The following is a 25,515-nucleotide window of genomic DNA, read 5'->3' as shown; positions in this document are numbered from 1 at the left end:
AGCTCAGAGTATCTAAATTCCCATGGCTAATGAAAAGTTCAACAGTAACTGGAACTCAGAAACCTAATGTCTTTGAGCTTCTACAAGGCAGCCGTGGAATCTTTTAAACTATTTTCCCCCAACATCTGATATATCTACTAAACATCAGTTGGATTTAAGAAGTTTGATTCACCACCACCGCACTTCCCTCATAGGCAAGTTTAAAATCCTTCTTGAGCTCAGAATTACTAGACAGTTTTCAAAAAATAGAGATATTTAGAATGTTATAGCATATACATTAATCACTTCCCTCCACAAGGAGGTAGCTAGTATTAGTATGGAGTCCCTTGGGTGGTCCAAACCATTAATGTGCTCGACTGCTAAATGAAAGGTCAGAGGTTCAAGTCCATTCCGAAGTGCCTCAGAAGAAAGGCTGGGAGATCTACTTCTGAAAGATCAGCCATTGAAAACTCCATGGAGCACAGTGGTACTCCGACACACATGGGGTGACACGAATTATAATCTAGTCAACAGCAGTTTATAAATATTACTATGTCCATTTTATAGACGGGGAAACTCAGCCTTCAGAGAGATAATCTAACTTGCTCAGGTCAGACAAGTGAGAAATATTGGAAAATGGAGCCTAGGCAATTTGATCCAGTGCACTATGGATAACCACATGTATACACTTTTTAATCCTTATTCATAATCATCTTCCATTTATTTTTCCTTTATACAGAACTTACGGAAGCAGAAATTGTAGCAGCCACTTTACTTTTTTTTTCTAGTGTTTTTCAACAACTATGGGACTGTTACAAATTAAGAGTTCAGAGAAGTGAAGTAACTCGCCCAGGGCCAGACTCCTAACAACTTGTGGTGGAGCTGCAATTTGAATTTTCACTTCTCTGAGTGCAAAGCCTGGGCTTTTTGCATATACGATAACCTCATTGGGAAGCATATTATTGTCCAAAGCATCATGATAAATGTGAATATAATACAATATTTACTCTTGAAGAACTCACAGTGTAATATGTCTGCATACAATCACTTTATTGTGCATATGATGAGTTTATGTGTGTGGTTATTTATAGTGGTAATTATTTTCTTTCGGATGTGAGGTTGATATCTTTAATTTGCTCCCACTGAAGAGACAGCAAATTGTTACCTCTGTATTTACAATTTCTTTCTTTCTTTTTTCTGCCGTGTTTCCAGATGGTTTCTGATTCCTATCAGAATTCGTGTCCGGTGATGAAACTGTATTCTCCTGGCGATTCTGCTCATGAGTTATTACTCCAAGTGGCCCTCCAAACAATCCCGCCAAGTGTCACATTTTGCCTAAATTGATACTAAAGCCGTTTAGCATAAGCTAATTAAAATTTGGATGTCCTTCATGAACACACCACATGACGGATGGCGATGAGCTCTGTCATCATTACAGAGTACATTACTTTCGTGGATGTGCTTTCTAAAGCATTCCAGAGCTATTTATTATGTTTCCATGAGCATGTAGGCTAATTTATTTATACTGTTTAAGAAGAATAGTAATTTAAAAAATATTACAGCAACAGGGTTTTAATTCCAGTCTACAATTCTCTCCATTCTTTTGCCTCTTACTCTTTCTCTTTAGTTTCCCCCATCTTCTTCTTCTCACAGGTGGAGTCTGGAAAACACGAAACATTTCCTGGGGGAAAAAAAATTCATGAAATCTGTCACATCAAATTCACTGTGTCTGCAAGAGTAAATGTGACTTTTGAGGTCGATTTTAAGTTATTAGGTTCTTGTTTTTAAGGAAAATTGTATTCGTTCTATTAATCTCCGTTAAGGGCATCACAAATTACTCAAACAAGCTGTTGTTTACTAGTGATTTTGGTTGGGAATATTGGCTGGAGAAAGGGCTATAAGAGTCTAAATTAGATGATTCTTCTTCAGACGATATTGGTTTTCCATCCCGCCTCTCTGCAAGTATGTGATTGATAGAATCATTATGAAAGTGAGTTAAATGGAAACTTGGTTTTGGTTTCATATAATAGATACTCTTAGAATTAGTGAGTTGACTCCTTACAGAGTAACTGAGTAATTTTCTGCCTTAGATGACAATGTAACAAAATGAGAAAAGGAAAAAAAAATAAAAATAAAAACAAAAAACCAAGCAAGGTCTTTGGAGTTAAACTCAGCCTTAGTTTTCTCATTCATAAAATGGAGATATTAGTATTGACTCTTAGGAGTATCTTGAGGATTTTATATGGTAATGCATATCTAGGACTTGGCAGAACCCTGGCACTTAGTGTTAACTAAATGAAAGGGCTGATGTTGAAGATGAGATAGGAGGCCAGTGAAATTTCTTAATATATCCCCTCTAGTTCTTGGCTGACATTACTGTGCTAGCTACTAGAGCCAAGAACAGGTTAGGTGTGTCCTTGCTAATGGTCTGTCTCCTTGGGCACAGTTACAAAGGCCTGAGAAAGTATTTTCTAGGTTTCTGCAAAGTCCTTGGGAATAAGGACACCTGCCTGGTTCTTACTTCAAAGGCCTCCTTTGTCTTCTCCGCAAATCACCGTTGCCTGGGAAATAGATAAGGTGACTGTGAACCTGCCCATCAAATCTGTGAGGACTAATTGGGTTAGTCTGCAGTGAATCGGGGTGGGGAAAAGCAAGGTACTCAGCCACGTGGACCAGGGAAAGTTTCAGAAAAATTTGTTGCTGTTGGCCATCTGGCACTTAAAACTCTCAGCTGTCACAATGGGATGTGGTTGGTTGGTTTTCTAGCTATCTGTCTGTCTGTCTGTCTACCTACCTCTCTATCTATCTATCCTTCCTTCACTACTCTTCAACATAAGTGTTGCTGTGCACAGTTAACTAGCCGCCAAGATTCCTTTCTCACATGGCTGCCCTCTGCTCTCCAGTGAAACCTCCTAGTCTGCCGATCGTATGTCAGTTTACATTCATCCAGCTCTTAGCATTCCTCAGATAGCTAAGCACCACTCTTGCTACAAGGGAGCAGACGTAGGTAGAACCTGTGTTGAGGAAATGCGCATGGAGTACAGTGAAGAAAGATCATACAGTTGCACACAATAGCCTCCTTTATATATGCTCCTCCTAAATGTAGAGAAGTGAGTATGAGCAAGATAATAGAGTCATATGTAGTTTTCCGATTGGTATAAGCATTACTTGATCTACATACATCACACTCATGTAGCCTTGTCATTTGCCCTATTTAAATCTGTGCCTCAAATGTGTCCCTTATGCTATATTGTCACTGATTTGCACTGCATTCTCACTCATTCCTGGCCTGGGTCTACAAGCACCCAAAACAACACTGACCCCATTAAGAAACAAGTTACTGTTGAGTAGACTCTGCCTTACAGTGATCCCATGTGTGTCAGAGTGGAATTATGCTCCATATAGTTTCCAATGACGAATTTTTTGGAAATGATCACCAGACCTTTCTTCCGAGTGCCTCTGTGTGGACTCAGACTCCCAAAGTTTCAGTTAACAGCCAAGCATATTAACTGTTTGCACAATCAATACACTCCAAAGCTTCATTAAGAAAAAGGGGATTTAGAACAAAGATGTCTATTGCTCCAAAACTGATAGAGGACTTCCTAGATTGGGAAAGCGAGAAGAAGGCTGAACAATGATCTTCCAAGGGCTAGAAGTCTTTTAAGGGCACCATCACTGGGGCTTCAGATACTACCACCATGGACCATTCCCACCACCACTGCTGGATAGCTCTGTGTGTTGGTTATCTAGTGCCGCTATAACAGAAATACCACAAGTGGATGGCTTCAACAAAAAGAAATGTATTCTCTCACAGTCTAGTAGGCTACAAGTCCAAATTCAGGGTGTCAGCTCCACGGGAAGACTTTCTCTCTGTGTTGACTCTGGAGGAAAGTTCTTGTCATCAGTCTACCCCTGGACTAGGAGCTTCTCCAAGCACGAAGCCTGGGTCCAAAGGATGCGCACTTCTCCAGGCACTGCTTTCTTGGTGGTATGAGGTTCACTACTCTCTGCTTGCTTCCCTTTGCTTTTATCTCTTGTAAGATAAAAGATGGTGCAGGCCACACCCCAGGGAAACTCCCTTTACATTGAATCAGGAATGTGACCTGAGTAAGGGTGTTACAATCCCACCCTAATCCTCTTTAACAAAAAATTACAATCACAAAATGGAAGGCAGCCCCACAGTGCTGGGAATCATGGCCCAGCCAAATTGAAACACACATTTTTTTGGGGGAACACAATTCAATCCATGACACTCTGCATCAATTGGGAGTGGATCCTAATTGCCCCTTTAGTTTTGTGTGCCTCACTCATATCAAACTCAAAGTTCAGATGGGAGCAAGCATCTGAATGGCTTAGCCTAAGTTCAGGGCTTGATGTCTGACTGCCCGGGGACAAATAGGAGCAAGATTTCTCTCCCTTTTCAATTCCGGAGCAGGAGGCATATACTACATCTCTGTAATATTCAAAGCATGGGAATTCCTCTAAATTAGTGGGAAAAAATTGGATACTGGACAACTTTAAAAAAGTCACAGTATTTACTCCTACTGTCTACTGCATCACTCTGGTTGCTCTCGTTCCTTGTTCCTCAATTAGTTCTCCATGCTACAGTCAGGGTGGGCTCTGTGAAATGCATATAAGGCTGTCAGCACTTTTAGTTGTTTTTGACTTGTACCCTATAGAGGTGCAAACCCTTTAGGTTGGTTCACAAAACCTTTTCCCATATAGCCCTGATAAATGGCTCTTACCCAATCTCCCACCACATCAGGGTCCTAAAAGACAACACCGAGGTTTATTCTGAATGTTCACTCTTCCTCAAATATGCTGTTCCTTTCACAAACTCTCTGCTTTCCTCAGGAGCCCTGGTGGTGCAGTGATTAAGAGCTATGGCTGCTAACCAAAAAATTAGCAGTTCGAATCCACCAGCCACTCCTTGGAAACCCTATGGGCAGTTCTACTCCGTCCTATAGGGTCACTATGAGTTGAAATCAACCCGATGGCAATGGGTTTGTTTTTTGGTTTTTATTTGTGCTTTCCTCATATTGTTGTTTCCACGGTTATCTGAATTGAAAACTTCTACTCCTTCAAGACCCAGCTCAGAGATCTCCTGTATCGATGCATTTCTTGACTTAGAAAGATAAAAACTGGCACTCCCTCCCCCGGAGTCTCAAAGAAATGTGATCAATGATAATAACTTTTAGACAAATTAAAAAAAACAAAAAAAACCTCAACATGTGGAGTCTCACCAGTACATTCTAGTAACTTGAGACAGGCCTGTGTCATAATTTTCTACTATCTCCAAGTAACAATACGGAAGAGTTGGGATAGGTGAGATCTTGAAGGCAATAAGATGTTATATGAGCTTTTGATACAAATAAATGATGTGAAAATGTTTAAAACCTGTCAAAAAGGCATGAAATGGATTGGGCAGGAAATTAGAGGCAACAATTGATTTAGGAAGCTGCTAAGTAGTCCAGGAAATAGATACGAATGCAGTGGGAATGGACAAGAAAAGATCATTTAGGGAGAGATTTGGTTGAAGGAATTGAAGAAAATGTGATACGCTGTCTACATCCATAATTTTTTAAGTAAACCTTTAAAGTTTAACTTGTGTGGGACCTTTGAACTGCAAGTCCCCACCTCTATCCTAAACTGATCATTCAGGCAAACTGTTTGTATCTGAGAAAGGCAGAACGTGGTGGGAATGCCAACATCTGTTTCTGACAACTCAGAACTAACCCTCAGCCACACAAGGAGCTGGTTTAGAGACCTGTGAATAATCCAGATCACAGGGCATTGGCACCGAAATGTCAATTGTTGAATCTTATTTCAAAGTAATTCTAAACTGGGGGTCTTTGAGCATGAAGACTCATCCTGTAGATAATTGCAGTAAAGAAGAGTTATACCTTGGAAGATAAGATCCTATCATCAGTGTGGTGATTGACAGTAAATTATAGTGGTGTTGATGACAGAACTATAATTACATTACAAATATTTAGCTCTTGGAAATCATCTCTGAATTGCTTCCTGTATAGTATGACTTCTCTTCCCCTCCTTTCCTTTGCTGACGTTTATTTTGATTGACATCAAATTTCTATTTAAAAAAATAACTAATTTGATTAAAACTTGGATAATAAATGATCAGTTGATTTGAAAACTTGCTGGTTTTAGAAAGCCCCCTCTAAAAAATATAGCAAATGCAGGCAGAGATGTCATCTTGCTGAAATCCACACCAAGAGAAAAGGAAAGCTCAGAAAGTTCTCCAACTGAAACATTTACCTTAGCGAACATCTGTTGAGCACTTTCACTATTTAGCATACATTTGAATTCCTGGTGCCGTGTACTGGGCAGCAAGGGAGGTACTGAGGATATAATGATATACTGAAGTTAATCTTCAAGCTCCCTGGATTCTGTCGTTAGCTGCCATCACATCAATCCTGACTCATGGTGACCCCATGTGTTGCAGAGTAGAACAGCTCCATAGGATTTTCAAGGTTGTGACTTCCAAGGTGTCTCTGGGTGGGCTTGAACCACAAACCTTTCGGTTAATAGTTGAGGGTTTAACCATTTGCGCCACCGAGGGACTCCTTCCTGGATTCTACCACCAAATAATCTCTCAAATCTATCCTTCCTTTTATATCTAATTGCATCACTTTAGCAAGGTCCTTAACACTGTCCACCTGGATAATTGCAACAGCCTTTGACTGGCCTTTATGCCTGCAGTTTACTACCATAATTAGATGCAACCATGGGTATTTTGGCATTCATATCTGCACTTGGGTACTAACTGAAAAATTGGTGGTTCAAATCCACAGAGGTGCCTTGAAAGAAAGGCCAGGCAATCTACCTGCAAAAGGTGACAGCCATTGAAAACCCTATGTGCAGTTCTACTCTGAAACACATAGGGTTGCCTTGAGTCGCTATCGACTCAAAGATGACTGGTTTGATTTGGAGCTATATTTAAAAGATAAGATAGCTAAGTATTTATATAATTTAGTGTCTTAGTATCTATGTTTCGAAGGTAAAATACCAGGTAAGGTAAAATATGAAATCCAAACTCCTGATCCTGGCTTCTGTCAAAATACATAATGAGAATCCACTGTGAGCCAGTTCTGTGGTAAAACACAGGACGGATGACTACCATACAAGAAAATCATTTTTAATCCCATTATTTAGGAAAAATACTTGGAGTTCACACTCACTACCTCGTATTGCATCCTCACAACAAAATTATGAGCTGTGTACTATTACTGTGTTACTTTGACAGATCAGAAAACAGAGGCACAAAAAAGTTAAGTATATCACCCCAAATTACATGGCTCATAATTCAGCACAGTCCCTATCAAAAGCAAGTTGGCATGCTCCTAAATCCAGTTGCCTATCATTTGACACATCAGTACGTAAACCAAAACCGAAAACCAACAACAAACTAGCTGCCTTTTGAATTGATTCTCATGGTGACTGCGTGTGTGTCAGAGCAGAACGCTGCTCCATACGGTTTTCAATGGCTGACTTTTCAGAAGTATATCACCAGGCTTTTCTTCCGAGGCACCTCTGGGTTGCCTCGAAGTTCTCAACTTTTGGTTAGCAACTATGCACGTTAACTATTTGCACCACCTAGGGATGCAAATCAGTCCTTAGTACAGGCGAAATCCTTGATCAGAGAGCACTCTAATCGTTGTCGTTGTTTTAATGAACGCTTAGGATACAAGGCTCTTTATTTGCTTAAAAGCACCTGAACTACCATAAAATACAAATAAATATCTAGCATTCTGTGGCATTTATGTCTTTGGTTACACCCAAGGAAAGTGACAGGATAGAAGTTACTAATAACAAGCAGTAGCGGTTGTGTTTGCAGTTGGGTATATTATGTCATGTGAAAATATCTGCTCAACCATTCTGCTTGGTTATTGTCATTGCTTCTGAAAAATCAGTGCTATTGGAGACAGATGTGGCAATGACCTTGTAGAAGTGATTATACCGTGAACAACAAGCTCTTTCCATAGGTATGCTTTTAAAAACTATAACTTCTTCAGCCATCTAAGATATAACTATTGGTCTCTTACTGTCTGGTGCAAAGGAGACTGAAGAAAACCAAAGAATCAAAGGAGCAATTAGTCCAAAGGATGAACGGACCACATGAACCACAGCCTACATGGCCCTGAGACCAGAAGAACTAGATGGTACCCAACTGTCACTACCAAACACTGACTGGTATCACAACAGAGGCTCCCGGACAGAGCAGGAGAAAAATTGTAGAATAAAAAATCAAATTCACAAAAAGGACCAGACTTACTGGTCTGACAGAGACTGAAGAAACCCCTGAGACTGTGGCCCTAAGACATCCTTCTGAACTGGAACTGAAGCCATTCCCGGAGACCACCTTTCAGCCAAACCATAGACAGGCCCATAAAATAAACAATAACACCTGAGAAGGAAAAAAAACAAAAACAAAAACCTGCCATTTCTTTTCTAAGAACATAGGTCATGGAATTCTCTCAATCGCCATGTAAGATCCAGGGCTCCATGGCTGATGTCACCACTTCCACTACTTGACAAAATTAGCAAGTTGTTGAGGACACAGGTGTTATTAGAGGTAGAAGGATGAATTTCCTAGAATAAGTCCCTTTAAATTAGTGGCACAGAGGTTAAGAGTTCGGTTGCCAACCAAAAGGTTGGCAGTTAGAACCCAACATGTGCTCCTTGGAAACCCTATAGGGCAGTTCTACTTGTTCCTATAGGGTCGCTATGAGTCAGAATCGACTCGACAGCAACAGGTTTTGGTTTTGGTATCATTTCCTCAGCAACGGTATTTAGCACTATCTGCAGGTGGAGGAAGACAGGCCACAAAAGAAATTTGACTTTGCTTGTCATTAATATTTAATTTGCTTTAGAGCCATCTTTAAGATCACTTCCTGGTTTACATTTTTTTGTAAAATTTTTCCTTGTGTAAGGGAACATTTCTCCTTGATGATTAGTCCAGCAATAAAAATGATTATTTATTTCAGATGCATTAATTCTAGCATGCTCTGTGCAGACTTACTGTGAGTCTGAAAGGGGAGAGAAATCTATTTAGTGCCTAATCTGTTGCCATCTAGTCGCTTCCAACTCATGGTGACCCCACGTGTTACAGGGTAGGGTTTTCTTTGCTGTAATCTTTAGGGATGCAGATTGCCAGAGCTTTCTTCCGCAGTAACGTTGGAAGGGTTTGAACTGCCAACCTTTAGGTTAGTAGTTCAGTGCAAACCGTTTGTGCCACCCAGGGACTATTCTGTGCTTACTAACCTGAAAACGCAGAATTTTTAAAACATGACAATAAACATTCAACTTAAGGGCAATGACTTTTCCAGGAATTGTCCCTTTAAGATATGACTTTGGGAGTATACAGACCAGACTCAGAAAAAGCTATACAGTCAGATCTATATGCCCACCAATGTTACTTACTGGATTCACAGTTGCCTCTTCTGCATTCCTTTTGGCACTTCCCAATTTTCCGCTTTCATCGTCTCTCACAATAACTATTACAATAGCTTCCAAAATGGACTGTTGCTTTTGGTTTTGTCACACACCAATGGTTTCTTCACACCTCCATTGGAGCGGTGTCTCTAAAAACACAAATTGACCATGCCAGACCTCAGTGGAAAGTCTGTTGGAATTTTTCTGTTGGCTGCAGGCTGCATTTCACATTCTCAAGAAGGGCAATCAAGGTTTTTCATCCTCTGACCCTGAGTCACCTCTCTGGTTTTGTATCTTAACATCCGTTCTACCTCTATGGTGTGTGGATATTCTGGTCTTTTCCAGACCACAACATTATCTTTCACACATTGTTATTGTTCTTTATGGTACCTACTTTGTTGTTTTTTTTTTTTGAGCGATGTAGAGAAACCTAAATCAAGCCAGTTTAAGGAAACAAGTTTTCATCAGCAAGATACTAGAGCTGCTTACTAAACTAAGGTTCAATAACCAAACCATAGAAAGGACAAAAGTATTACCGGGTCCAGTGAAGAGAACCCTGCCAGCTCTCTCTCTGGCATGGATCTCTGCCAGCCACTATGTGTTGGCGTCAATCTCTCTCACTGAAAACTGACTTCTCGCATGTGGTGTGTGGAGAAGCAGAGCTGCCAATACATGCAGAACCTCATGGTCTGTAGCTTCTGTCACTAGAAATGGTGACTCTCTTCAACAGTTCTATTAAAATAAAATAAAATAAAAGATTGACCCATTTGGGTCAGTGGTTATTAATAACTGCTGGATTAACTAACTGTAGAGTGGAAAAGGGACTGAACACTTTTGGGTGAAATGAGACTACTGTGTATAAAATGCAGAACTTATTGCAGGGGAGGCTAGAGGAGAGGGAAGAGTAGGACTTAAACCCCTAAGGGATAAACCCCATTGATCCTTCAAGACCCTCACTAAATGTTGCCCCATACAAAATGCCTTTCTCATATCTCAATTCTTTCAGCTACCTTTCTATACCCTGACAATGTCCTGTTTGGTCATTGCTTGGTAACTTCTCTGATTTCTAACAGTAGAATGGATTTCTGGAATGGAGAGTGAAAAAGAAACTGTGTACGTGTTTCTTTTTTTTTCCTAATTCCTAAATGAGTATGATACTTATACAGATACACATACATACACATTTACAAGTACAAATACGTGGGAGGAGAATGGCACCGAATTTATAGCAGTGTATTTGGATAGTTTAATTTTTGTCCCTTTTTGTAATGGGGGTTTAAATAGGCATAATTTCACTATTATAACATATTTTTTTTACCATGTCTTATCTCACTTGGTGTCATATGTAAGCATTTCCTGCTATGGAAAATATTTTGTAAGAATTTCTAGTGACCACATAGTATTCCATCACATAGTATACTTAAAAATTCCCCTGTTGCTGAAAATTTATTTAGCGTTAATCACATTTTAAAAAAGTCCTGTGATGAACATGTTTGGGTGAAGGAATTACAATATTTAGGGTTTTGCCTTAACATAATTTCCTGGAACTAGAATTAGAGGGTCCAACATATACAGATTTAATGTTCTTAATTCATGTTAACAAATTATTTTCTAATGTACAGTTTTCAGCATAGTGTATACAACTATTTGTTTTGCCATGGGCTAGCTAGTATTTTGTATTATTGTTTTTAGCGATGATTTGATAGCAGAATATTGGGTATCTAGTTATTTTAATTTGCATTTACTTTATAATAGGGTTACATGTTTTTCTATGCATTTGTGAAGTAGTCTTACTTGTTCTCGTCTGAATTTTACATGTCAATTTCCATTTCAAATGGTATTTTAGTAGATTAAAAGTCTAAACAAATCATTAATTGAAGTATTAATAATATTAATTATATCTGGAGTGATAGCTTTATGAAATTATTAACAGCTTTAGTGACCGTCTAGTTAAAATTTATTTTGGTTGTCATTTTAGTATAAATGTTTCATGACTTCCTAATATTTGAAAGGTCTCTTCTGTAAAACAGTGTTCTAATTTATTTAAAAGAGAAATTGTCAAATTTATCTTTCCTAGAATCATAGCTATTATACAGGAATCATTTTATATGTTTGTAGAGTGAGAAAGTATAATATCATGTTTGGATTTTGCCCCCAGATTTCTATTTTGAGAGCAGGAGGGATTAGAAGAGCTGAAGAAACAGCCTGAAGAAGGAAAGAATACACACATAGGGGAAAGAGGAACTGGAACCTTTTCCTTGCTCCATCCATGAGCAGTCGTTTCTTTCCTTGGGGCCAAAAATGCTTTCAGAGTTAAAGAAAATTAGTCAGGAGGTTAACCACCATTCTCCTTCCAGCTCAAATATTTTATGATTCTACGGCGACAGCTCTGCTGGGCAAATTGCAGCAGAGAATGGCTTAGGGAGACATGGGACAAATATGGTAATAGCCCGAAGTGGTCACCGTCCCAGGACCTATGTCAAAGGGACTTTTTTCCTTAAGAAGTTTTTGAGATCCTTCCCCTCCAACCAGATCGTCTGTGAATTCAAGATGCACTATTGTCTCACATCCAGAGGCAAGAATAGGAGCTGAGCACGAAAAGCTACCCACAACTATGCCTTTGTTGCAGACCATCTGATGAGTATGTGATCATTCGTGGCCTGTGGACAATACACAGAGAAACTCACAGGTGAGAGAGGGCTGAGGATGAAGATAGAATTAGAAGACAGAACATGTCCAGATGGAAATTGAGAGGTCAGGAATTTTGAACTCAGATTTGGTATCTGCCATTATACTGGGGAAAATTAACTTAATTCCTCTCTGAAAATGAATGAGAATTAATTACTCAATGTCTTACAGCTTCTAAAGGTGAAAGAGGATTTGAATCCATTCAGAGCCCCTGCAAAGCCCACTGTCTTATCTAGTGCTGCTATAACAGAAATAACACAAATGGATGGCTTCAACAAAGACAAGTTTATTCTCTCACAGTCTAGTAGACCAGAAGTCTGAATTCAGGGCACCAGCTCCAGGGGAAGGTTTTCTCTCTCTGTTGACTCTGGGGGAAGGTCCTTGTCATCAGTCTTCCCTTGGTCCAGGAGCTTCTCCACACAGGAAACTCAGGTCCAAAGGACTCGCTTTGCTCTCAGCACTGCTTTCTTGGTGGTATGAGGTCCCCCACTCTCTGCTCACTTCCCTTCCCTGCATCTCTTGTAAGATAAAAGGTGATACAGGCCAAACCCCAGGGAAACTCCCTTTACGTTGGATCAGGGATTTGACCTGAGTAAGGGTGTAACATCCCACCCTAATCCTTTTTAACATAATCTAATGTGCCTTCATTAACCACAGGCAGAGATTAGGATTTACAACACATAGGAAAATTACGTCAATCACAAAATGGAAGTAAACCACACAATACTGGGAATCATGGCCTAACCAAGTTGACACATATTTTTGGGGGACACAGTTCAATCCATGATACCCATATTCTTTTTTTTTTTAACTTTTATTTATTTTGTTGTTGTTGAGAATATACACAGCAAAACATACACAATTTAGCAGTTTTTACGTGTACAATTCAGTGACACTGATCATATTCTTCAACTTATGTAATCATTCTCACCCTCTTTTCCTGAGTTGTTCCTCCCCCATTAGCATAAACTCACTGTCTCCTAAGGTTCCTATCTAATCTTTTGAGTTGCTGTTGTCAATTTGATCCCATATAGATAGTTCTTAAAAGAGCATAATGTTCAAGGCAGACATTTTTACTAGTCAAGTTTAACTACTGTTTGGTTTTAAGAAGACTTCAGGGGTATTTTTGGTTTATCTCAGGGCAATAGTTTCAGGGGTTCATCCAGCCTCCATGGCTCCAGAAAGTGTGGAGTCTTATGAGAATTTGAAATTCTGTTCTGCACTCTCCCCTTTTTGATCACAGATTTTTCTGTAGAATCCTCTATTGAATCTATGGTCAAAATTTTAATAATGGTAGCTGCGCACCATTCAGTTCTTCTGGTCTCATGGCAAAGGAGGCAGTTGTTCACGGAGGCAATTAGCCACACATTCTGTTTCCTCCTCTTATTCCTGACTCTGCTTCTTCTTCTGTTGCTCTAGGTGAATAGAGACCAATTGTTGTGCCTTGGATGGCCATAAAGCCTACATTCTTAATTTCAGCATTATAGCTATGTTATTTGGAGTCTCTGGAAGGTGCAAATGGTTAATGTGCTCAGCTACTAACCAAAAGGTTGGCAGTTTGAGTTCACCCAGTGGAACCTTGGAAGAAAGACCTGGTGATTTACTTTAAAAAAATCAGCCACTGAAAACCCTCTGGAGCAAAGTTCTACTCTGACACACATGGGGTTACCATGAGTCAGAATCAATTTGATGGCAACTGGTTTTGGTAACTATGTTATTTAACATCTCTGAACTTTAGATGTCTCATCTACAAATTGGGATAATAACCTTGTACTTAAGAGGATCATTGGGAAAGAATGAGAGACCTGGCACACGAGTGAAAAATTCCATAAATGTAATTGCTATTTTGAACTTCTTATCCCACTTTCCAAAAGTGACTGTTTTTCCATTCGATTGGTGGCATCTTGTGGTAGGGACTTTTCTGTCTCTGTCCTGAACACACAACACTAAGCGCTGGGTGGCACAAATGATTAAATGTTCGACAACTAGCCAAAAGGTTGGTGGTTTGAACCCACCCTGCGGTGCCTCAGAAGACAGGCCTGATGATCTGCTTCTGAAAGATCACTGCCTTGAAAACTTTATGGAGCAGTTCTCCTTCGCACACATGGGGTCACCATGAGTCAGATTCACCTTGAAGGTAACTAAGAAAAGCAGCAAGTCAGAACTAATTGCATGACTGAACTAATGAACAATTCAGCAAACTGTCATCAGATTTTCTAAGTAATCAGATACAGAATTATAATCACCGTCAGGAATATCACAACACATTGTTCTTTCTATTATGTCTGTCCCAGGGATGGGCAAAATGTGAAGGCATAGGCAGGAAGAACAGAAATGACAACAGGATGTGCACACCAGAAAACAGAAAACTGGTATGTGAACTACAAAGAGGCAGAGCGGGGCCTTGGGGAGACTCATAAATTGGATATATATTTGTGGAAGAGGGCACGGGAGTAATAAAGGCAGTTTTCTTTCATTGTAAAGCTTAATTAGACACCATGCCATGTATTCCCACCATCATTTGACCCTCTGGAGTATTTATGATGCCAACTTACTCTCCTTTCATCAATTCCTGTGTGCACGAGCTCAATCTGCAGAGGTACTGCAAGGTTATTAAGCAGGGAGAGTTGGAGACTTTTTCAGTGTTGATTCTTCATCCCCAAACCTCATAGTCTGAGCAAACTGTGAGAAATTGACAGTTTATTAAACTGCCGAAGAGGCTGCTATAGCAGAGCACTGGAGGTCAGCTGCCCATTGGGCCTGGCACGAGGGCTGCAGGGTGGGGAGAATCAATACACTTAAGAACAACTGGAAGTTAAACTCTTTGCTGTGACCCAATCTAATGACTGCAGCTGGCTTTGCTCAAAAGATCATTCTTCCCTTTCGCCTGTCTTATCAACTTATTTTTTAATTCAGTGTCCGTTATCAACTTTCTAGGATGTTCTTATAAGAGAGGATTCTTGCTGGAGCAGGGGCAGATGGAATCATTGGTATCCCAGGATCTTCTACTTTTTATTTTTTTATTTTTTTTTCCCTGCTCAAGGAGCTGGTAGAAGCAGGAAAACATTATTCCATGATGATGGGATGACCGGGCAGCTTGTAGGATCCTGGAAGGACAAATAATTTTTGTTCAATTGCATATCATTGTATTGGTTTATTGAGGCCTTAATGACCACACAACACACATAACCGAGTTGTTAATTCTCAACAAATGTTTTTTGGGGAAATAAATTGACTTTTGATTAATGACAAATACTTGTTTTAATAAATTTCAGTTATTACCTCAGTAAATCCCCATGTCAACCCCACAAAGTAGATTTTATGACCTTCACTTTAGAAATTAAGAATGTGAGACTCAGAAATGTTATGAATCATGCTTTCTGCCACAAAATTGGATGTGACAGAGCCTGGTTTTGAACCAGGACTGTGTGGCTGTTTGTGCTATGCCACCATGCCCATGTGGAAGTAGAAAGGCTTGTATGTTAAAGCAAACATGATTAGTTGGCACTTCCTGTGTGCACATCCATCACCCGTCTGTCAGTTTGTCATACTGTAGTGGCTTATGTATTGTTATGATGCTGGAAGCTATGCCATTGGTATTTTAAGTACCAACAGGGTCACCCATGGTGAACAGGTTTCAGCAGCACATTCAGACTAAAACTAGGAAAAAATGTCTGAAGATCTACTTCCAAGAATTAGCTAGCAAAAACCCTATGTATCATAACAGAATATTGTACAATATAATGCTGGAAGATGAACATCCTAGGTTGGAACACACTTAAAATAGACAGTGGTTGCAACAATGGACTTGAGCATACTAATAATGATCTTCAAGATGGTGTAGAACCAGACATTTCATTTTGTTGCATGTGGGGTCACCATGAGCACAGTATCTGACACATAATAAACATTTCATACAATTTTATTGAATAATTCATGAAGGCCCCAAACCAGTCTTGGTACCTATCTTCCAAGTAGACAGTGATGGCATGGCTAAATTACAAGGTTAATAAGGATTTGTCTTTTGAAAGAAGAAAACAGTGTACTACAGGAGTTCACAGGGAAAGGTCCTTTCTAGATGAATCGGTGGGAGAAGGCTTCATGAAAAAGGGGCAAAATGAACTGGTTTTGAAACGTAATTGTGCAACAAGTGGAAACTCTGGTGGCGTAGTGGTTAAGAGTCCAGCTGCTAACCAAAAGGTCAGCAGTTCGAATCCACTAGGTGCTTCTTGGAAACCCTATAGGGCAATTCTACTCTGTCCTACAGCGTTGCCATGAGTCTGAATTGGCTCAATGCAATGGGTTTGGTTTTTGTGGTTTGTGCAACAAGCAGAGATGAAATATTTGATGGGGAAGTCTTCAGGTGTTCAGCAGAGAGGCTCACTCTTCTTGAGTACTCCTTATGTGACTGGAGTTGCACATGGTTAATAAAGGCTAGCTTCAGTCCAGGAGACCTATTTACCCTGTGGTCACATGGTCAGTGTAAAGCAAGGATTTGAATGAGATGAGTGTTTCTTACCTTTCATGTGACTTTTGTCGTAAGTTATCACCTGTATGTATTGGGATGTCTGTGTCCTGATTATTTGTAATTTTGTTGTTGTTAGGTGCCATCCAGTTGATTTTTGCCTCTTAGCAACCCCATGTGGAAGAGTAGACCTGCCCCAGAGGATTTTCTAGGCTATAATCGCCAGGTCTTTCTCCTGCAGAGCCACTGGGTGGGTTCTAACTGCCAACCTTTCAGTTAGCCGCTGAGTGCTTAACCATTGAGCCACAAGAGCTCTTTAATTTAAGGTCTATCAAACCTTTGTGATATTTCAGCTTATCCCTCACTGCTCACTAACCTCCTTAATGGACACTAAATCCTCCCTGCCCTACAGTCACTAAATCAGGCTCTTAATAGCATTCTATTAATTGCATAAAATAAGGATTTGAAACAGACCAGACAATCTTTTTTTTGCATTTTAATTAAATTCACATTGATCTGGAAAAACAGATTTATTGAGACCTTAACAACCACACAACACATATAACTGAGTTGTTAAGTCTCGATGAATGTTTTTTGGGGAAATAAATTGACTTTTGACTAATGACAAATATCTGTTTTAATAAATCTCAATGAAATAAACTGTTGAGTGTAGGTGGACATTTTAATTAAGCTAGGCTTGCTCATTCTCATACTGAACTGCCTTGACCCAGAATTGCTTATCCCAGCCTTTTTCTTTAGGAAAGGAATGGGGGGTGGGGAACAAATAGACAGGCATGTCCATTCATTTGTTTTACCAAAATGGGTGAGTAAAGACAATGTTGCGTGTACATCTGCATGAAGACTCAGCAGAACCCTCTTGTGGTCTTAAACTCTTGTGATCTCAGTCTATTTAAAGAAGCCTTTCATGGACGTCCTATATAAACTATTTCATCCTTTTAATCTTGTTCATTTTTTTAAAGACCTTAAGCAATTTGTAATAATTGCAATGAAGTCATTTAATTGAGTGTTTATTTGTTTGGTAGCAGATCCTCCCTGCCATCCTCCCTCCCCCCAATAATAAACTCCATGTCAGCCACAAGCATAACTGCTGTGTTCACCCTTGTATTTCTAGCACCAAGGACAGGGCCTAGTGTGACTCTCTCCATCTTTAAATCTGTTTCACCTCATACACTTCTCTATTTAACATTCAATACTCAATGAAATTTTCAGCTTACGTGTCTATCTGCGTTACTAAAATTAGACGTACTTGTTCCTTGGGATCATGTCATATTCCCCTCTGTAACCCCAGTCTCCAACCTTAGGCCTTGTGGGCCAGTCCCAGGTTGTTTGGCTGTTAGTTGTTGTCAAGTCGATTTGGACTCATGATGACCCTGTATATGCTGAGTAGAACTGCTCCATGGGGTTTTCAAGGCTGTGACCTTTCAGAAGCAGATTGCCAAGCTTGTCTTTCGTGGCGTCTCTGGGTGTGTTTGAACTGCCAACCTTAGGGCTCGTTAGTCGAGCGCTTAACCATTTGCACCACCCAGGGATTCCCAGTCCCAAGTAGACATCAATAAAGGTTTGTTGAATAAAATAACATGTTGTACATAAGATATTAGAGGCCAGTCTGTAGTCACCGAGCTTTTCTAGGCTTCTGCCATTCAAACAGGAGGGGAGCCTTTCTGTACCTCTGAAACTTTTCATAGCTGCCTAAATCTGCCTTAAGAACACACAGCTGTATTTTATAAAAGCTTGATCTATATCCTTTTGTCTGATATTGATAAACTGTTGACACCTTGCTTCATTGGACATCTAAAAATAAATTGTGCCCAGTGCACCATAAATTACCACCTTGGAGTCATTTGTACAATGTCAACACTCTGCAATAGGTTGCAGCAATATCCACTGGGCAGGGGAAAAAAAAGAAGTTGAAAAGGTCTGAAGAGACTATATCTGCAAATCTCTTCTTGGAGAGATCAAGCAGGCCAAGAAGAGGAGGCTTGTTTTTACCCGAGTTAATAAAACTAAAATGTCTTTGCTTCTAGGGAGTCACTGTGGATTGTTATTTCAAAACAGCAGAACTGCCAGATTTATGCTCAGCAAACACTCTGAGCATCTGTGATATTTCAGGCACTGTGCTTGGCAACAATTTTATGGTATTCCATTTAGTAATCCTGGGAATTAAATACTACTTGTTTCTTTTACAATGAGAAAAATTAAGATTCATAGAGGGGATGCCCCTGTCTGAAGTTGCACAGAATAATTGATACAGGGAAGTTTTGAGCCTAGATATACAGTATCTTTTACTTTAAACTCTTCTGACGAATGTGACAATATAGACTGGGCTGGCAAGCACATCCTGCATTAGTGTCAACCTAACCTAGAAAGAGGCTTTCTGGGTGGCGTAAATGGGTAAGCACTTGACTACTGGCTGAAAGGTTGGCATTCAAACTCACCCACAGGAGCCTAGGAAGACAGGTCTGGCTATCTACTTCCAAAAGGTCACAGCCTTGAAAACTGTATGGAACAGTTCTACTCTGAACACATGGATCTCCATGAGTCAGGATCCACTTGAGGGCAACTAACAACAACCTAGAAAGACTTGAGAGATATTTATAGAACTAGGTGGTGGTCACCTCAGGAAGGAAAAACTTCCAGGCTAAACATTTGGCATCTACTAGGAGCACTGGTGGCGCAGTGGTTAAGAGTTTGGCTGCTCCATGGAAACCCTATGGAGCAGTTCTACTCTGTCCTGTAGGGTCACTATGAGTCGGGATTGACTCAGTGGTGATGGATTTGGTTTTTTTTTAGGTAGTAGGTCAACAAGTTATACAATAATAAAAAAAAAAAAAATGCCAGAGGGCAGAATAGAGAACAGTGACATTATGACTTGTCCTCATTAAGCAACTGGGACCTTGAAAGGCAGAGTGAATTGCCCAAGGTCTCACAACTATGGGACGCCTGGGATTCCAGCCTGGGGTAGACATTTTAGAATTATCTCTAAAAGTACTAGCCATTTATACCAAGAGGGACACACCATTTAGCTGAAATCCCAGTCCCTAGTCTCAGTCCCTTGGGTTGATAATTGAGCTTGCCAATTAATTACACTTTTTCCTCTGACAGTTCTTCCCCTTATTCCCTTATAGCCATCATCTCTTGATTGACAACTCCAAAGAAGATTGTGGAAAAGTCTCCCCCTGAATTTGCTAGCACAATCTACTGCCTGCCTGATGTATATGTCTGTTCAGAGTGTGGCACAAACGTTTGGTTAAAGATAATGACCCAGTCGGAAAATGACTGTGATAAAAATGTCATGTAATTTTCCAGGGTGACTTTGAAGTGAGGCTTACCATATAAATGTGGGGGATTGAGAGCTAGCTGTTATTTTTTTTCTTGATGAACACTAAATTAGCGTCTTCCTCAGCCCCAATACGGTAAGTAGTCTCCATCTTGCTAATTTCTTCCCTTCTCTCCTTGTGTTTGGGCTAAAGCAATACCCAAAACACTCTTGGAGCAGGAATTCCCAGAAGCACGAAATTTTTTCACAACTCACTGCTTCAAATAGCCAAAAGAACATAGGTTTGAAGTCAAGCAGAACTGTGTTGAATATCAGCTCTATGTGGATTTATAATAACTATTTGAGCCTCTGTTTTCTCTCCTGCAAAGCCTTGTTTTTGTAAGGGCTAAATAATACAGAATTTGTAATATGCCTAGTCCAAAATATAGTGCTTCTTAATAATTTGAATCAGGATCATTTTTGTTAAAAATACGGATTCTTGGGCTTTGCCCAATGACTTTTTGATTCAGTAAATCGGGATCAAAACCCAGGAATCTACATTTATAACAAGCATTCTAGGTAATTCTAATGCAGGCTGAGCAGGGCCATGCTTTGAGAAACACTAGCACTGAAAGGTATAACAATTATAATAACAACAACATCATCACCGTTCGTTGTGTGCTATGTGCAAAGCACTATACACTACTCTACTCTGTACTTGGCATAAAATGTGACATCATACTCAGTAGTTACCAGTCTCTTCCATTCTCCTAACCCTTTTTCTCTTCCTGAGTGTATTCTACACATGATAGAGCCCCAAGGGAATGAGAAGATGTGAAGGAAGCTCTGTAGTAGGAAGCAGAGATGGTTGGCCTGAAGCCAACTCAACATTGGGGATGTCTCTCTCATCCTGGGCAGGATCTTCCAGTAGTAATTTCCTTCTCTAGCTGGACCTGATCTTCCGAAGTTACCCTGACGGCACTGTTGAGTCTTCCTTCCCCCAAAATCTTGACATGGGCTCATCCAGCTTCTGCTTGAGCAGCCCTAATCACAGGATTCAAACTGTCCTGGGAAAAAATGTGTCATTTTTTCCATGCCAGTTAGAACTCATTCCTTGAGAACACAACAGAACTAAAACTTGCCTCTGTCTGTTTTGGGTTGTGTCTTCTGCATGTTTCTGCTTTCCCTTGAACTTTCTGTGGCATTGCCTCATTTGAGGCTGCATATTTCCTTTGTTCTACGAGTCAAGTCTCTCTGTCCACTCTAAAGATGAGGAAATTGAGGTGCAGGTCCTGAAGAATTGATTAGTTTGACCTCATAATACTTGTGAAATCACTATGGAAATTTTAAAGAACCAGACAAATGCAGTTAATATTAATACACGATTATGAAGATTATTATTATTTCCTCCTGTTTCTCATTGTACAAATAGGCAAAGACTGAGACAAGATTATTCACAGGCTACATGCTTTGTATGGACAATTTACCTTTCTTTCTTGAGATCTGATTTTGAGTGGGGAATATATATGGCTGACTGAAGACAGTAACAATGTTCTCTCTGAAGGTCAGAACTTCTGACTAGTGACTCGGTCTAATCAGGTTAAGTTTAAGGTGATAATGTGAGCATTGTCGGCAGCTAGAACATTTATGCTTTCTTTCTTTTTTCTAAACCAGTGTCCTTCGAAACAGCCAATTAACATGCTGCAGAGGAGAGCGTCCAGATAACTAGAGACTGAATTGAAATGCTTTCCTTCTCCTGACAGAGCAGAAAGAGAGGTTGAGTACCTGACTTTGCTTTCAAAGTCAGTGATCCATGCAGCACTTCTAATTGGAAAGATGTGAACCTTTTTAGTCTTTGGTGTACATGTAAATGGAGATGGTAAGGAAATTAAGCAGAACCTGACCAAGAAGAACTGAAGGATAGAAGACGCCTTCCCATCTTCCAATACACCCAGCTGTCTCCACAGTATTATGATTTTCAGTTTTCTTATTTAAAATCTTTTATAAAGGAATCAGCAAGGGATGTTGTTACTGTTGTTAGGTGCCATCAAGTCAGTTCTGACTCATAGCGACCCTATGCACAACAGATCAAAACACTGCTCGGTCCTGTGCCATCCTCACAATTGTTGTTATGCTTGAGCTTATTGTTGCAGCCACTGTGTCAATCCATCTCATTGAGGGAATTCCTCTTTTTCGCTGACTTTCTACTTTACCAAGCATGATGTCCTTCTCCAGGGATGGATCCCTGCTGATAACATGTCCAAAATATATGAGACATAGTCTCACCATCCTTGCTTCTAAGGAGAATTCTGGTTGTACTTCTTCCAAGACAGATTTGTTCATTCTTTTGGTAGTCCGTGGTATATTCAATATTCTTTGCCAACACCACAGTTCAAAGGTATCAATTCTTCTTTGGTCTTCCTTATTCATTGTCCAGCTTTTGCATGAATATGAGGCAATTGAACACACCATGGCTTAGGTCAGACACATCATAGTCCTCAAGATGACATCTCTGCTTTTTAACTCTTGAAAGAGTTCTTTTGCTGAAGATTTGCCCAAAGCAATGCGTTTTTTGATTTCTGAGCTGCTGCTTCCATGGGTGTTGATTGTAGATCCAAATAAAATGAAATCCTTGACAACTTCAATCTTTTCTCTGTTTATCATGACGTTGCTTATTGGTCCAGTTGTGAGGATTTTTGTTTTCTTTATGTTGAGGTGTAATCCATACTGAAGGCTGTGGTCTTTGATCTTTATCAGTAAGTGCTTCAAGTCCTCTTCATTTTCAGCAAGCAAGGTTGTGTCATCTGCATAATGCAGGTTGTTAATGAGTCTGATGCCCCATTCTTCTTCATATAGTCCAGCTTCTCAAATTATTTGCTCAGCATACAGATTGAATAGGTATGGTGAAAGGATACAACCCTGACATATACCTTTCCTGACTTTAAACCACCCAGTATCCCTCCATGTTCTGTTCGAATGACTGCCTCTTGATCCATGTACAGATTACTCATGAGCACAATTAAGTGTTTTGGAATTCCCATCCTCTGCAATTTTATCCATAATTTGTTATGATCCACACAGTCAAATGCCTTAGCATAGTCAATAAAACATAGGTAAACATCTTTCTGGTATTCTCTGCTTTCAGTCAGGAACCATCTGACATCAGCAATGATATTCCTGGTTCCACTTCCTCTTCTAAATCTGGCTTGAATTTCTGGCAGTTCCCTGTTGATATACTGCTGCAGCCATTTTTGAATGATCTTCAGCAAAATTTTGCTTGCATGTGATGTTAATGATATTGTTTGATAATTTCCACATTCCGTTGGATCACCTTTCTTGGGAATAGGCATAAATATAGATCTTTTCCAGTTGGTTGGCCAGGTAGCTGTCTTCCTAATTTCTTGGCATAGACGAGTGAGCATTTCCAGTGCTGCATCTGTTTGTTGAAACATCTCAAGTGGTATTCTGTCAATTCCCGGAGGCTGATTTTTCGTCAACGCCTTCAGTGCAGGTTGGACTTATTCCTTCACTACCATCAGTTCCTGATCATATTCTACCTCCGGAAATGATTGAACGTCTACCAATTCTTTCTGGCATAGTGACTCTGTGTATTCCTTCCATCTTCCTTTGATGCTGCCTGTGCCATTTAATATGTTCCCCATAGAATCCTTCACTATTGCAACTTGAGGCTTGATTTTTTTCTTCAGTTCTTTCAGCTTGAGAAATGCCAAGCATGTTCTTCCCTTTTGGTGTTCTATCTCTAGCTCTTTGCACGTGTCATCATAATACTTTACTTTGTCTTCTTGAGCCGCCCTTTGAAATCCTCTGTTCAGCTCTTTTACTTCATCATTTTTCCTTTTGCTTTGGCTATTCAATGTTCAAGAGAAAGTTTCAGAGTCTTTTCTGACTTCCTTTTTGTTCTTTTCTTTCTCTCCTGTCTTTTTAATGACCTCTTGCTTTCTTCATGTATGATGTCCTTGATGTCATTACACAACTCATCTGAACTTCGGTCATTAGTGTTTAACAAGTCAAATCTATTCTTGAGATGGTCTCTAAGTTCAGGTGGGATATACTCAAGGTCGTACTTTGAGGGCCAGGAAGGGATGGTAGTTTCTAAAATGAGTGCTGAGTCAGAAAAGAAAAAGTACAAACTGAAATCATTCCTGTATTATTTAATATTGTTTTTGAAATATACCCTGTCAGGCTTTAACTTGGGGAGCTTTAATAGAAGCCTGGAAGATATGTTCAAGAACCTCTCCTTACATTAAGAGCTACCAAGCACAAGATTCTTTTTGTTTTCTGTGATCTTTAAAGGTTCACAGAAGGTGACAGAAAGAATACATTTTAGTAAGAATAAGTAGGTCTATTAATCCACAGTTCCCCCAAAATACACAAGAAGTATAAGGACTTGAATTAAGTAGAAGAATTAGAGAAGCACCATTGGACACAGAGACCTAGATGTAGTCTCCAGATTTGGCTTTCTGAAATACCTCTTTGCCTCACTGGATTTTGAGTCTCTTATACTTCCAATGAGGATGTGAATGTAAAGTCTCCTAGGTCCCTTGTACATAAATGATTTTAGAATTCAAAAAGTTGCTGAGCGGATGAATGCTGTATATCTAGTATGTGTCAGGCATTGTGGTGAGCCAAATTAAAGGCATTGTCCACCCTCTCATAGAATTTAGGGTATACGTAGGAAACTGACAATAAATCAAAATATACATATAAATGGGAAAAACTACTAAAAGAAAAACAGTTGGTTTTCAGGGACTATATAACAGTTACCTGGCCTACACTATAAACACAGAAGTCTACTTTGAGGAGGTGGCATGTGGGATGGTCTAGGAGGACACTCAGGAGATAACTGGAGAGGGAATAGATATGGCACGGCATTTCAGCACATGGGCAAAGGCTCAGAGACAGGAAGGTGCACAGTACAGTTAATCACTGTGGATGGTACAGTGGATCTTTGTGGATGAGTCACAAAGAAAAAACACAAGAGGATCGTGGAGAAGTATTTAAAGAGCACACCAGCAAGATTTTGGAGTATATCTGTAAAGAAATGGGAGAGCATTGAAGGACTTCAAACTTGGTGGTCATGTCATGATCACATTTGCCTTTTGTTCATATATCTCAAGCTGCTGTTTGGAGAACACATTGGAGTAGATCCAGAGTGAGGGTGGAGAGCCAAGTTAGGGGCTTATTGTCGTCCTCTTTGTGAGAGATGGTAGTAGTTTTGAGAAGGGCAGGGAAAATAGGGATGGAGAAAATTGGATGGAATGAAAACATATGTGTTGCTGTTTTTAGGTACTGTCGAGTCAGTTCCAACTCATAGCAACCCTGCGTATAACAGAACAAAATGTTGTCTGGTCCTGTGCCATCCTCAAAATAGCAGGTATGTTTGAGCCCATTGCTATCATCACTGTGTCAGTCCATCTCTTTGAGGGTCTTCCTATTTTTCACTGACCCTTTACTTTACAAAGCATGATGTCCTTTTCCAGGGACTGGTCCTTGCTGATAACATGTCCAAAGTACATAAGACGAAGTCTTGCAATCCTTGCTTCTAAGGAGCATTCTGGTTGTATTTCTTCCAATACAGATTTGTTCATTCTTCTGGCAGTCCATAGTATAGTCAATGTTCATCAGCAACTAC

Source organism: Trichechus manatus, unplaced genomic scaffold (assembly GCF_000243295.1).
Source record: "Trichechus manatus latirostris isolate Lorelei unplaced genomic scaffold, TriManLat1.0 scaffold00014, whole genome shotgun sequence".
NCBI lineage: Eukaryota > Metazoa > Chordata > Mammalia > Sirenia > Trichechidae > Trichechus > Trichechus manatus.
Note: the sequence above shows the minus strand (reverse complement) of the source record.